Here is a 13,229-nt window from a genome sequence, read left to right as displayed (position 1 = left end):
ACCCCTGTTCTAGATTTATTGAATAATAATTTGAGAAACACTGAGAGAATTGGAAAGGGAAAAATACTACTTAGCATAACCAGGTCCCCAGAAGTTGCTATCATGTCTTTCTTGTAACTGAAGGCAGAATCAGACCACAGTGCTATGCCCACCAATTAAGGGTGCTGACAGATTATTCTGTTTCCATAGTTTACATTGTGTTGACAGATCTACAAGGCATCAGGCTGTTTTATACTGATTGCTTCAGTTTTCCCCTTTACAGGCCAAAACAAACAAAACAAAAACAACCCCTTTTCAATTTCAGTATTCATTTATAGCTGCTGGCCTCATTCCTGGAAGACTGTTTTCCCCCAGTCTCCTGTATGAGGCACAGCACCAATCCTGTTGCTCCAGCTCTAAAGGCATGTCTACACTAGGAAATTATTTTGAAATAACTAAATTTGAAATAGTAACTGCCGAAATAACTGTTTTGAAATATACTTATTCCCCGAGGAAAGCAGGAGTACAGATTTCAAAATAACCAGCCTGTTTTTTTGAAATAATGGGCTTGGCAGTGTGGACTCTCTGCTTTTTACTTCAAAATAAGGGGGGTTATTTTGATATAACTCCCTATTGTATACCAGGGCTAAGTGAAATAGCAGACAAATAAAAAAGTTAGGACGCAACAATACTTGTCTTGTTCCTTTCCCCTGAAAGAGTGTTTGGAAGGATAGTTGTTGTTTTTTTAATTCTTTGGACTAGAGTACCTCCAAATCACACGAGTGCAGCAACAGAACTTGGTGTGGAGTGATGGAAAATCCCTTCAGTAAACCCAGAGTGCCTTCATTAACCTCTCAGTGCGGAGCCTCATACCAGAGGAACAACTACTGTTACTAAACCACCTGAGGAGTTTCAACATGTAGAATAGATCTGCTAAATCAAACACAGAGGGCGTCCCTGTTGGTGCTGGTACTCTTGCTCCTCAGGAGGAAGCCAACAGGTTCATTTGCTCCCATTGACCTCTTGTTGTGTGGATGGTGCAGAAATGTGATTTAAGATACATCGACTCCAGCTGAGTAATTAATGTAGTTGGAGTTGCACTACATTAAATCGACCTTCCACTGTAGTGCAGACTAGGCCAGAGAAATAAATATTTGAATGACCAGTAGAAAAGTATTGACTGAATTTTGAGAGAGGCTGAGAAAATACTTCTCATAATTCAAGCCGTATGAAAGGAAATGTAGGTCCTTTTACAAAAGCAAGAAGACATCTGGGTAGTCAGAGTACACAACTTTTATAAAAAAGAGGAATTAAAAAGATCTATAGGCGTTTGGGCTAGGAGAGATCTCATTCTTTATCACCCTCTCTGAAGTGAGCGAGCCCGTGATCTGAATAGAATACTAGAACTAGAAGGGACCTTGAGAGATCAACTCCAGTCCCCTGCCCTCATGGGAGGACCAACCACCGTCTAGATCTGTGGTCCCCAACACGGTGCCCGCGGGCGCCATGGCGCCCGCGGAGGCATTTCCATGCGCCCGCCAGGTGCTCGGGGCTGGCCTGGCACCGGGCGCATGGCGGGGGGAGCGCCGGCCCCGGGCGCGCGGCGCTTGGCGGGGGGAGCCCCGGCCCTGGGCGCGCGGCGCTTGGCGGGGGGAGCGCCGGCCCCGGGCGCGCGGCGCTTGGCGAGGGGAGCGCCGGCCCTGGGCGCGCGGCGCTTGGTGGGGGGGCGCTGGCCCCGGGCGCGCGGCGCTTGGCGGGGGGGGCGCCGGCCCCGGGCGCGCGGCGCTTGGCGGGGGGCGCGCTGGCCCCGGGCGCGCGGCGCTTGGCGGGGGGAGTGCCGGGCGCGTGGCGCTTGGCAGGGGGAGCGCTGGCCCCGGGCATGCAGCTATGGGGGGGGCCGCCCCCGGGAATGCAGCTATGGGGGGGGCCGCCCCCGGGGCGCAAGTGTCCCCCGCCCCTGGCGCCCGGTGGGTGAACGGCCACGCCCCCTGGTGCCCGGCGGGCGAACGGCCACGCCCCCTGGCGCCCGGCAACCTCGAAAGGTTGGGGACCACTGGTCTTGATCATCCCTGAGAGATGTCTGTCCAACCTGCTCTTTTAAATATCTCCAGTGGTGCAGATTCCACAACCTATTAAATGGCCCCTTTTCAGTTTGGACAGATGGGTACAATTCATAATCAGGAATTGATGTGCTTTGTAATTAAATCAGTACCCCCAAATATTTACACATTTATGTTCTGAGCTTCAAAATCTGTGGAGAACAGACATGAAGGAAATTGCAGTTCAGTGGAGTAGTTTTCCATGCTAAGGCTGGGCAGAAATGAGTGGTCTTTAACTTGCAATTGTTTTCTCTTCTGTTAATCTGACATACATATTTGTGTTTGCACAGAATATTTTTCAGATTTAATTGTGGCTTTAACCATTTTATAGTCTAGGTGCTTCCAGTCAAGTGCTTTATCAGCCTTTATCAAAGCACTTGTAGCCTACACTAACCCCCACTGTCAATATACTATGCGTCAGTGGTTCTTCAACTGGTGCTCCGTTCAGGTCTCAGTGAGCCCTCACACTGCTGATTGGAGATTTTTAGTGAGCAGAGCCCCCTTGTGCCGAGCCTTTGCATCCAGCGTCTTGTGCTCCAGCTGTTTGAGTGTACACACAGTGCGAGCTCTCTCAGTTCCTTTTCTAGTTTAAAGTTTCTTCATAGTTTAGTCAGTTAAAGACTGTTTTCAACATTTGCTATAAAAAAAAAAAGAAAGAGAAGCGCCACGGTGACTTTTTCTTCAATATGCCAGGTTCCCCCAGCTTTAAAAGATGCGACTCATGTCAGGACTTGATGCCTATTTCTGATGGCCATGCCTCTGCATTAAATGCCTAACAGATACTCATGCAGCACATGATTGCCCATACTGTCAGAATATGACAGCCAGAGCCAGAAAAGACTGCAAAATGGTCTCAAAAACCTTCTCTGGGACAAGTCCCTACAACCACCATGAGACAAACCTGAGGAGACACGGCGACAGCAGAAGCCCATTGACAGGGTGGCTTCCCCATCCCACAAAGGCACACAAGCTTCATGGGCTTCCCTGGCACACTCCTTACCAGCGCTGTCCAGAGTCTCTCGTTGCCAGGTGCCGTCAGTCTCTGGCATCATGGAGAAGCACAAGTCTGCACCAGCCAGGAGAGCAGAGTCAGAACCCCAGCACACAGCACCAGTCGGTGCTGCTGAGGCAGCGGCACCTACAAAGCCACATGTGCTACCACCACCAGTTCCCGCGGGCCCCACTACAGTGCCTGAACAGACTATCCCTGGTCAGACCGAACTTGACCACGCTCTGGCACCACAACATAATAAAGTGCTGTGCAAGACGTGGCACTTACAAAAATCTCCTCAGCCAGGCACACTGCTCAGATCAGGAGCTTGGTCACCGGGCTTCTCAGTGGTGTCTCGTGCCCAGGGGCACACTTATATGCCAGAAAAGGCTCCCCACTCTCCTCCGCTGCTCTCACCAAGAACTGACTATGGCAGCGGACATAGGAGTAGATTTTCATCAGGCCATTCATCTCCGTTGGGATCAATGGCTTTCTGGAATTCATATCGGGATCATTCCCTACAACAACATCCCCCTGTGGCCCAACCAGCCGTGGATGTATCCTCCACAGCAGTTTCAGCCTCAGTGGTCCCCCTGGGAACCATGGCAGGAGTACCGGCCACATTGCTCCCATGCTTACCACTCTAAGCTTCTACATTACAACAGCACACGACTATGTGCTCCCCAACCATATCCGCACATTCCCCCCCATAGCTGATGGCCGAGTGCTGTGATGTGCTGAGTGTGGGCACTCAGGGCACTCCAAGCCAGGACTGCTTTGCAAGCGGGGCACCCCTGAGAACTGTCTGTCCGAGGTGGGGGTCGGGACCCTTTAAGCACAGCCCTAGGCTAGCCTGAGACAGCAGCTCCACACTCTAAGTCCTAACCTGTTGCCCTGCCAGCACTGCTTCCGGCCAGCCTGACCCTCTGTTCAGGGTTCACTCAATGTGGACATGCAAGTTCGAATTAGCAAAATGCTAATTTGAACTAGTTTTTAGGTCTAGATGCACTAGTTCGAATTAGCTTAGTTCGAATTAACTAATTCGAATTAAGTTAGTTCGAATTAGTGCTGTAGTGTAGACATACCCTGGGAGTGTACACTCCACTTAATAAGCGGCGCAAATATACCCCCTACCAAAGGTCAAGGGAATATAATTATAATTATTATAGACAACAGCACAGGCCATATGACAACAGGCCCAAGCAGTGCCCCAACAGGAGGAGGAAGCAGCAAAATTAGTCCTCCATCACTCAGTCAGTTTCACACAGGCAACAAATTTGAGGTCTTGGTCGGGAGTCTGAGCAACCATCCCACAGATCCAGTGTCATTCCAGTGTCACCTTCCATCACCGCCTGAGACCCTTCTACCACCAGTGGGCCCATTGCAGACAAATGGGTCCTGGAAATTATCAAATCAGGTTACACAAGCCCCTTCACATCCTCCTACCCAGCCCCCTATCCTGTCCCTCTTCAGGAACCCATCTCATGAGCCCCTATTACAAGCAGTGGTACAAAAGTTACTCACCATAGGGTCAATAGAACCTGTTCCCACAGAATATTGAAGAAGAGGTTTCTTCTCCAACTAATTCCAAACAGCCAAAATAACAGGATGGAGACCAGTCTTGGATCTCAGGAACTCAACAAGTTCCTCTGCAATACAAAATTCAAGATGGTGACCCTTGCAACTGTCATACCCGAACTGAACAAAGGGAACTGGTTTTCAGCCCTTGACCTTCTAGATGCATATTTTTATGTAACCATCTACCCTGGCCACAGGAGGTTTCTCAGATTCGTCACAGGTCAAGACCATTACCAATACAGGGTCCTCCCGTTTGGTCTTTCTACGACCTCTCTAGAGTTCTTGAAGATGCTAGCCATAGTCACAGCCTTTCTTAGAAGACAGAACGTCATCATCTTCCCCTACCTTGGCAATTGTCTTATCAAGGGCTCCACTTGTCAACAAACTATAGGGATGACAACTGCTACTAGGGAGTGTTTTTCCCGACTTGGCCTGCTTATCAGTATACACAAGTCCACCATACAGCCCACACAAAAGAACTTGAAGATGAACTGTCAGATGAACTTCAAGTTTGTCACAATCAACTCTGGATTAAACAAAGACTGTGAATGGCTAGCTAACTACAGAAGCAGCTTCTCCTCTCTTGGAATTCACACCTCCAGATTATCTACTAGAAGTGAGCCTCATCCTCCTTGATTGGATCCACCTTGTCATCTCTAGCCTGATTCTGGCCTACATATTTATACCTGCCTCTGGAAATTTCCACTACATGAATCTGACCAAATGGGTCTTTGCCCACGAAAGCTTATGCTCCTACACTTCAGTTAGTCTATAAGGTGCCACAGATTCAGACTAACATGGCTACCCCTCTGATACTTAACTCCTATCCAATCAGCCTAAGGCCGTGGTCACCAACGAGGCCTCGACCAGTTGATTGCGAGGCGTTCAGGCACCCCCACCTCCCATTTTTCCCCCACCCCCGAGAAGCCCCACTACCTACATCCAGCGTAGTGCCGGCTTCCCGCGGGGTGGATGGAAGTCCTACCTGTAGCTTCACACCACTTCTGGGGGTTCCGGAAGTTCACTGGCTGCATCCCTCCCACAGCTTTGTGGTGTGCTGGGCGCCGCAGGAAGGGTGAGTCAAGCGCAAGGGTTTCCCTGCACCTAGGGAGCGGGGCTCGGCCCAGGGGCAGGCGCCCGCAGGGGTTTGACTGCGCCGCAGGAGGGGGGGTTGGCCACGGGGCAGGCACCCGTGGCAGGTGCCCACGGGCATTTGGCTGTGCCACGGGAGGAGGGTTTGGCCCTGGAGCAGGCGCCCAGGGGGGTTTGGCTGTGCCGCGGGAGGCATGTGCCAGCTTTCTTGGGTGGGCGGGGGGTAGAATCCTGGGAGGAGGCAGGTGCAGGGGACTCTCTGCCCCCCTGTTCTCTACTCCCCAGGCTCCTGTTGTCTCTTCCCACTCCCCAGCCTCAGAAACCTGTCCTCACTGGCACCCTGTCCCCTGCCCTCCTGGCACCCTGTCCCCTCTCCCGCCCCCAGCCGCAGAATTCTGTCCCCACTGGCACCCTGTCCCCTGCCGAAGCACCCTCTAGCACCCTTTTCCAGTACTATGTCCTCTGCTCCCACCAACACAGTTGGGGCCACATTAGTGGAGCTTGGGGGTGGGGAAGGGTTGGAGGAGGTTTTTTTGCATCTCACTTGTGTGTCTCTAACTGACTTTTCTGTGGGTCAGTGACCCCTGACTCAAAACTGGTTCCTTGCCCTTCTCAGAAATAAAGACAATGCAGAAACTTTTTAGCGTGAAGCCTGGCCAACAAACCCCCAATTGGGGCCAAGCCCCCATCTGGCCACAGTATCATAACACTTCTGTACTTCCCTTTCCCCCAGATCCTACATCTGAGACTTCATACACTGGAACCCCCTTCCCTGAGCCCCTCACATACCCCAACCCAAATTCCTGAACCCTCACATCTAGAAGTCTGTGGCTTGCTTAGTACACTAACCCTACATCTGACCTCAACACTGCCCAGACTGGAGCGCCCCCTTCCCCTCCCCGGTGCCAGCGTTACCTTATCCACCTCCTCCTGCATCCAGATTTCCCCCCAGAGCTTGCACCTCTCACCCCTTCCCACACCCAAGTCCCTCATTCCCACCCTGGAGTCTACACATCCTGTTTCAACCCAGTGAGGGTCCGACTAGACTGCAGGAGTTTTTCAGGATTCTGGAGATATCCCAGAAAAACTCTTCTGCATCCAAGGATGCGTTTGTTCTTCCACTTCTTTTAGTGGAAGAGCAAACATGATCTTTTGATCACCCCTATATTCCTCTTTCCACGAGGAATAAGGGGGCTTCCAAAAGAAGGGGTTTTGGTCTGACATTTGGTCCAGTCTAGACAGGCCAAATGTTGGAAAAACTTCTTCCTACCGCAGAATTGGGGGAAAAAGCAGCAGTATAAGGGTTGGGGATAACAAGTGATGGAGAGGAGGAGAATAGAGAGGGTGGGGCTTGAAGGAAGGGGCGGGGCAGTAGATCTTAGCTTGTTCTGTCACTTAAAAAGTGATCTTGGGTGTAAAAAGGTTGGAAACCACTGGCATAAGGTATAGCAAGATCCTTAGATTACAAATGGGCATATAATCTTCAGTTTTTCTGGATGCATCTTGCATTTACCAACATTAGTTTTATCTGAATTGAACATCAGTGTGTTAGCCCTCCTTTAAGCCCCAATTTTATGGAAGCACTAAAAACATATATAGAGGTGTGCAGAAAATTCTTTCTGAAACATCAATTACTAGAAATGACATACTTAGTTAAGGTAGAGAGAAATTATTTTGGTATCCATGACTGCTCATCTTAACCGATGTTCCTGCTAATCTTTTCAATCCATGTGCAGAATAATTATATTATGTACAACAAGGAATGTGCATGTAAACTGCTAGTAGAAACAAAAGCCTAGCTGTGGGTGCTCTACTACTCAGCTGGGCAGCATTGGAATCTCTCCTGAGCATCTGCACAAGTTCCCAGTTTACAGGGAACAAAGGTTTTGACCCACCTATGTATTTCTGTTTACAGTAGTTTTATGGTAGTTTCTTATGCTCTTAGTCTTTCTAACTGTGATCATTTTTGTTTTGTGAACTATTGCTAGTATTTTTATCTTTCTGGTAATGAAGATTCAGTACTGAATTAATATTCTAGACATTACTGTATCAAAGAAGACTTTGTCTATATCTGCAAGACAAGGGTGTGAGTCCCCTGGTTACATATACTGGTTCTGGTTCTCATGAAGCTAGTACAGTGGTTCTTTTTCGAGTGGTTGCTCATGTCCATTCGAATCAGGTGTGGGCACCGCGTCTTCCGGAGCGTTTTCCCTAGCGGTACCCGTAGCGCTGGCAGGGCGCCCTCTGGAGTGGTGCCGCCATGGCGGGGCATAAGTACCCCTGCCGGCGCTGCCCCACCTCAGTTCCTTCTTACCGCCCATGATGGTCATTGGAGTGTCTCTCTCTCTTAGATCAGTTAAGGTTCCCATTTCTCTTAGCATTGTAGATAGTTCTAAATAGTTATTAGTTAGATAGTTAGTGTCTCTTTGTTTTTTCCTTCTCCACCTTCGGGGGTGAGGAATGCCAGGGCCACAAGGCTTTAAGACAAAGTTCATGCCCAAAGGAAACCCTCACGACAGTTGTCTGAAGTGTCTGTGTGAGGGCCATCTTACAGACGCCTGTAAGATCTGCAAGTCTTTTAAGCCGCACACTAAGAGGGAGAGAGACTCTCATCTAAAACTTCTCCTCATGGAGGCAGCTTTACAGCCGGCACTGGCGGGGCACTCTGCGGTGCACAGTGCACAGGCGTCCACGCGAGATGCTCCATCCTGAGGCCTGCCCTCGGCGTCAAGGGCCCGGCACCGGTCTCACTCTCCGGCACGAAGAGGTCAAGAACGTCTCGTGGTAGGTCTCTGAGCTGAAAGTCCAAGTCAAGCCTACACTGCGGTGCCGAGTCACCGGTGCACATGTCCTCATCCACCACGGTGTGGCGCAAGCGAGCGGGACGTCCGCCCAGTCCAGGGTAACTACCTTCGCACTTCCCCTCCACGCCGGACACCTTTGAGACGGCGCATGACCTCATTAGCCTCACTATCTCCCGTCTGTCATTGGTTGAGGCGGAAGGGTCGAGGTCGCCTACTCTGGAGGCTGTGTTGGCTCCAGCTTCGCCTCCGCACTGGCATGACCAGGCAGCACCAGCCACTTATGCAGCGGGACCGTCCCCTGTGGGACCAGTACCGCTTGCCTCCTCATCAGTGCTGGTCTCGGTGCAGGCCGCCAGGCTTCACTCGGTGCCCAACTGGGCTTGACCCTCCTTAGTGCTGAGACCTCTCCCAGACCCCATCTTGGCTGCACCGGTGCCGTATCACTCTGGCCTTGTGGCAACGTCTATGGTACCGTCATCATTGACGCCGGCGCTGAGCAGCTTTCCAGGGGTGCCATTCCAGTTGTCGGCACCAGGCCCTTCAGCATCAGCCTCTTCAGCACCAGTGCACGTTTTGGCACCGGCATCACCCGTGAGCTTTGCCAGTACCGCCATCAGCGGTGACATCGGCTTCTTCGGGGTTCGTCTCGCAACCGGTACCGACTTCGGCAATGCAACCATGCTCCGTGTTGGTACCAGGACCGGTCCTCCGGGTGCCGCAACCAGCTCCACCTCCAGCACTGGGACCTGTCCTCACGGCACCGACTCTGCTTCAGGCACCGGGACCGGTTTTCTCGGTGCCTCAGCTGGTTCAGCTCATGGCACCGGGACCTGTTCTCCTTGTGCCGCAAGAGGCACCGCTAACTGCACCGGCACCGGGACCGGTCTTCCGGTGCTGGCACGCCGTCATCAGGCGCACACGGGCAAACCCAAGTCCATGGCCAGGTTTGCCCCTTCATTGGTGGCAGGACATTCGTCATCTGCGCCTCCCTGGCCGGAGTCTGACTACTTGTCGGATTCTGATGCGGCATCGTTCAGGTCAGAGTCCTCGGGAGCTTCCTCGGCTCACAGATCCTGTTTCCGACACCGACGTGATCGTTCGCGGGTGCAGCAGACTTGGCCTCCTCAACCGCAATGGCCTTTCTGGACGCCGTGGGCTTACCACGAGTGGCAGGGGCCTCGGGACGCCGAATGCAACCATTGGCGTCGCTGTTGCGACCCCCTCCTTCCCCCCAGAGGTCTCTTGCTTCAGATGCCGTGGCTGAGCCATAGGCCTCGGTACTGGAGCCGCTTCCGGAAGCGGTACCGCCTGCCCAACTGGCGCCTCAACTGATTCCTATGCTGGGCCCGGCACCGATCAAGGAATCGTCATCATCATAGTCTCCCGATGAAGCCTTGGCGGATCCCGCACCGGCGTTGCCTACTATGGATGCCTGAGCGCATCAGAAGCTGCTTAAGTGTCTGGACTCCGAGCTGAGTGTCCCTGTGGAGCCAGTAGTGGAAGACACGGACCCCCTGATTGACATCCTTTTGGATGATGCGCCCACCCGCTTGGCTTTGCCACTTAATAAAACCGTGGCCAAAATTACCAAAGACCAGTGGCAGACGCTGATCCCTACCTTAAAGGGAGTCGAGAGGCGCTACTACGTTCCCCAGTCGGGGCACGAACACCTATACTCCCAACCCGTTCCGGGGTCTTTGGTCGTTCAGGCTGCGGCCCAAAGGGAGAAGCTTCCCCAGCCGGGGCCGTCCCCGAAAGCTTGGGAGCCCAAGCGCCTTGACCTGATGGGCAGTAAGATGTATGCCACTGATGGGGTGCAACTCCGCATTGCTAACCAGTAAGCGATGCTGAGTCGTTATGCTTTTAATACCTGGCAGGCCGTGGATAAGTTTAAGGACAAGCTGCCTGCCGAGGCCTATCAGGAGTTTGTGGCCATGACCTCTGAGGGCAGAACCATCGCCCGCACGGCCCTCCAGGCTTCCCTGGACGCTGTTGACTCTGCAGCCTGCACCATGGCGTCAGGTGTGGTTATGCACCGTGGTGCCTGGCTGCAGGTGTCTGGAATACCTTTGGACGTCCAAACTACGATCCAAGACCTGCCGTTTGTAAAGACCTGCACTGAGGGTCTTTACAAAATGCATGGCAGTCGTAGCGGCGTTCCTCCACAAAAAAGGGATACACGTTTTTCCATACCTGGATGACTGGCTAATTCGTGGTCGTTCCTACGAACAAGTGGAGGCCCATGTTTCCCTCACAAGGGCCCTCTTTGTAAGGCTGGGACTCATGATAAACAAGGAAAAGTCATCGTTGACTCCCTCTCAGCACCTCGAATTCGGAGGTGCCCTCCTGGATGTCAGGGTGGCAAGAGCACTCCTGCCCAGAACCAGGTTCCTGTCTATAGTTGAGCTGGTCTCCAAGTTAACTCTGTTCCCTATCACGACCACTCGGGTCTGCTCGAGGTTGCTGGGTCACATGGCAGCGTGTACCTATGTGGTATGCCATGCTCGAATGAGGCTCAGGCCTCTGCAGACTTGGTTGGCAAAGGCATTCAACCAGTCCAGGGGTTTCTGGGACACGATTTTCACAGTTCCTCCGGAGGTGATAGCCTCCTTACAATGAGTGCTCCGACCCCTCCTCCTTGAAGTGGGGTTGGCTTGGAAGTCACCTGATTCGAATGGACACGAGAAACCACTCGAAGAAGAAAAGAACGGTTACTTACCTGTAACTGTTGTTCTTCGAGATGTGTTGCTCATGTCCATTCGATTCCCCCCCCCCCCCACCTCCCTTTCGTCGGAGCGTCTGGCAAGAAGGAACTGAGGTCGGGCAGCGCCGGCAGGGGCACTTATGCCCCACCATAGTGACACCAGTCCAGGGGGCGCCCTGCTGGCACTATAGGTACCGCTAGGGAAAACGCTCTGGAAGATGCAGTGCACGCGGTGCACACACCTGATTCGAATGGACATGAGCAACGCATCTCGAAAAACAACAGTTACAGGTAAGTAACTGTTCTTTTTTCAAACTATGGGTTGCAACCTGGTACTGGGTGGTGAAATGTCAAACACTGGGTCTCATTGTTGCAGGGTGATCAGGTGACTACTGCGGCTGCTAAGGCCTGCCTTCTTGTCCTGGAACCACAGACTGCCTATAACAGGTACTATAAAAATATATTGTCCTTTTTTGCTACAAAATTACATTGCAGAAACAAGATTAATTTTCAGTCTAGTGTTTACCCTTAGGGTGGATCTATGCTGTAATGTAAGCCAAGACTTAATCTGTGAATCTTGTGTTTGCAAGCCCAGGGCTTGAACATCCCCAGTGCATAATGATTTTAGGTTTAAAATTTCTGTACCTGGGCTTCAAACCTCAGGCCCAGGTTGCAAAATGCAGTAATCAGACCTGAGTCCAAGAATTGTATCCCAGGTTTCCTAGCTCCTTCTCCAGTTGTGGCTGCTTTATTGGTTTATTGTGCAGTTTGGGGTAACTTGATATCCACTGTGCATATTACAGGAAATTCCCAACAGCTCTTGCCATGCTGTCTTTTGGGTTGTATGCTCCCAGCAACAGGAGTCAGCAACATTGGGAGGAGTCACCATTTGTTTTCATTCCTGTTTCAGCAAATGAGCAGAGCATCAATTAGATACCACTGGTAACATCTAGTCGAATGAACCAGGTGGAAGAGAGGGATGATAGAAATGGGGAAAAAAGGGAAATGGCTGATACTGCTTGTGGTTCTTACTCTAGTTGTTGATGTCTGTGTAAATAGGCACTTATGTCGGATCCGCACTTACGAACAGGGCTTTCTCGCCCCAGAGCTATTGAAACTGATCAGTGGCTGATTCCAGGAAGCTGGGGGCAGAGCAATTCTGCCTCCAGCTTCCTGTAGTCAGCCCCTGGTCAGTTTCAGCAGCAGCGGCTGAATCTGGAGCCAGTTCCGACTTACATACAAATTCAATTTAAGAACAAACCTATAGTCCCTATCTTGTACGTAACCCGGGGACTGCCTGTACTGATCTCAGAATCGGCAACAGAATGTTTAGTTACATTCTCAGCAGGTGCAGAATGGTGATTGCATGTGCATTTGGCAGACTGTATTCCTACTGGCCCTGTTTACAGACACATTTGCAAGACTGTGTCATGAATGTTATCCACATTATTGTGGCTTGCTGTGCTTTTCATAATATTTGTGATGTTAAAGGTGAGCCATTTGCCCCTCTATAGAACTATTACAATAATTGATTGTTGAAGAGGTATAGTCAACCAAAAAGTCCACCTACCACAGCTAGGATAGATGTACTTAGACACACAAATCAGGGGTACATGGTACTCCCACATCACAGACTTCAGTGGGCCAATGAACCAGGGAGACTAGTATGTTTGAGTGTATTTGTACAGTCTATACATCTTATGATGTAATGTATGTGGATGTTGATTGCCCTACATTCTAGTTATGAATGACATGACTGCTTATGAAGTGGCAAGAACTGGATTTTAGAATATGGTTTGATGCAGAGAAATGTATTGAGAAATAATAATTGCATACATACAACCTCCTATTTATTCATTTTCATGCGATAAGCTTTTATTATTTGAAGTATGCATTACATGATACTAATAAAATTTATTAATAAAATAAAAACCTTTATTTTTGAAGATGTATTAGAAACACACAATGTTAAACCATTGCCA

The 13,229-nt window shown here is 50.9% G+C and overlaps 1 protein-coding gene across 14 annotated transcripts in view; it reads left to right on the top strand.

The window, feature by feature from the left end:
* ZNF532 (zinc finger protein 532) overlaps positions 1-13,229 on the top strand; it is a 97,266-nt gene that overhangs the window by 18,845 nt on the left and 65,192 nt on the right. Inside the window, exon 2 of one of the 14 annotated variants that reach the window (XM_075932609.1) lies at positions 11,624-11,694. The exons of the other annotated variants lie outside the window; for them this stretch is intronic. The gene's annotated coding sequence lies outside the window, so the exon portion shown is untranslated. The remainder of the gene's footprint in view (positions 1-11,623; positions 11,695-13,229) is intronic. 14 annotated transcript variants of the gene reach the window in all.

This window comes from Pelodiscus sinensis, chromosome 6 (assembly GCF_049634645.1).
Source record: "Pelodiscus sinensis isolate JC-2024 chromosome 6, ASM4963464v1, whole genome shotgun sequence".
Taxonomy (NCBI): domain Eukaryota; kingdom Metazoa; phylum Chordata; order Testudines; family Trionychidae; genus Pelodiscus; species Pelodiscus sinensis.
The sequence above is the reverse complement of the archived record's forward strand: the minus strand, read 5'-3'. Positions and strand labels throughout refer to the sequence as shown.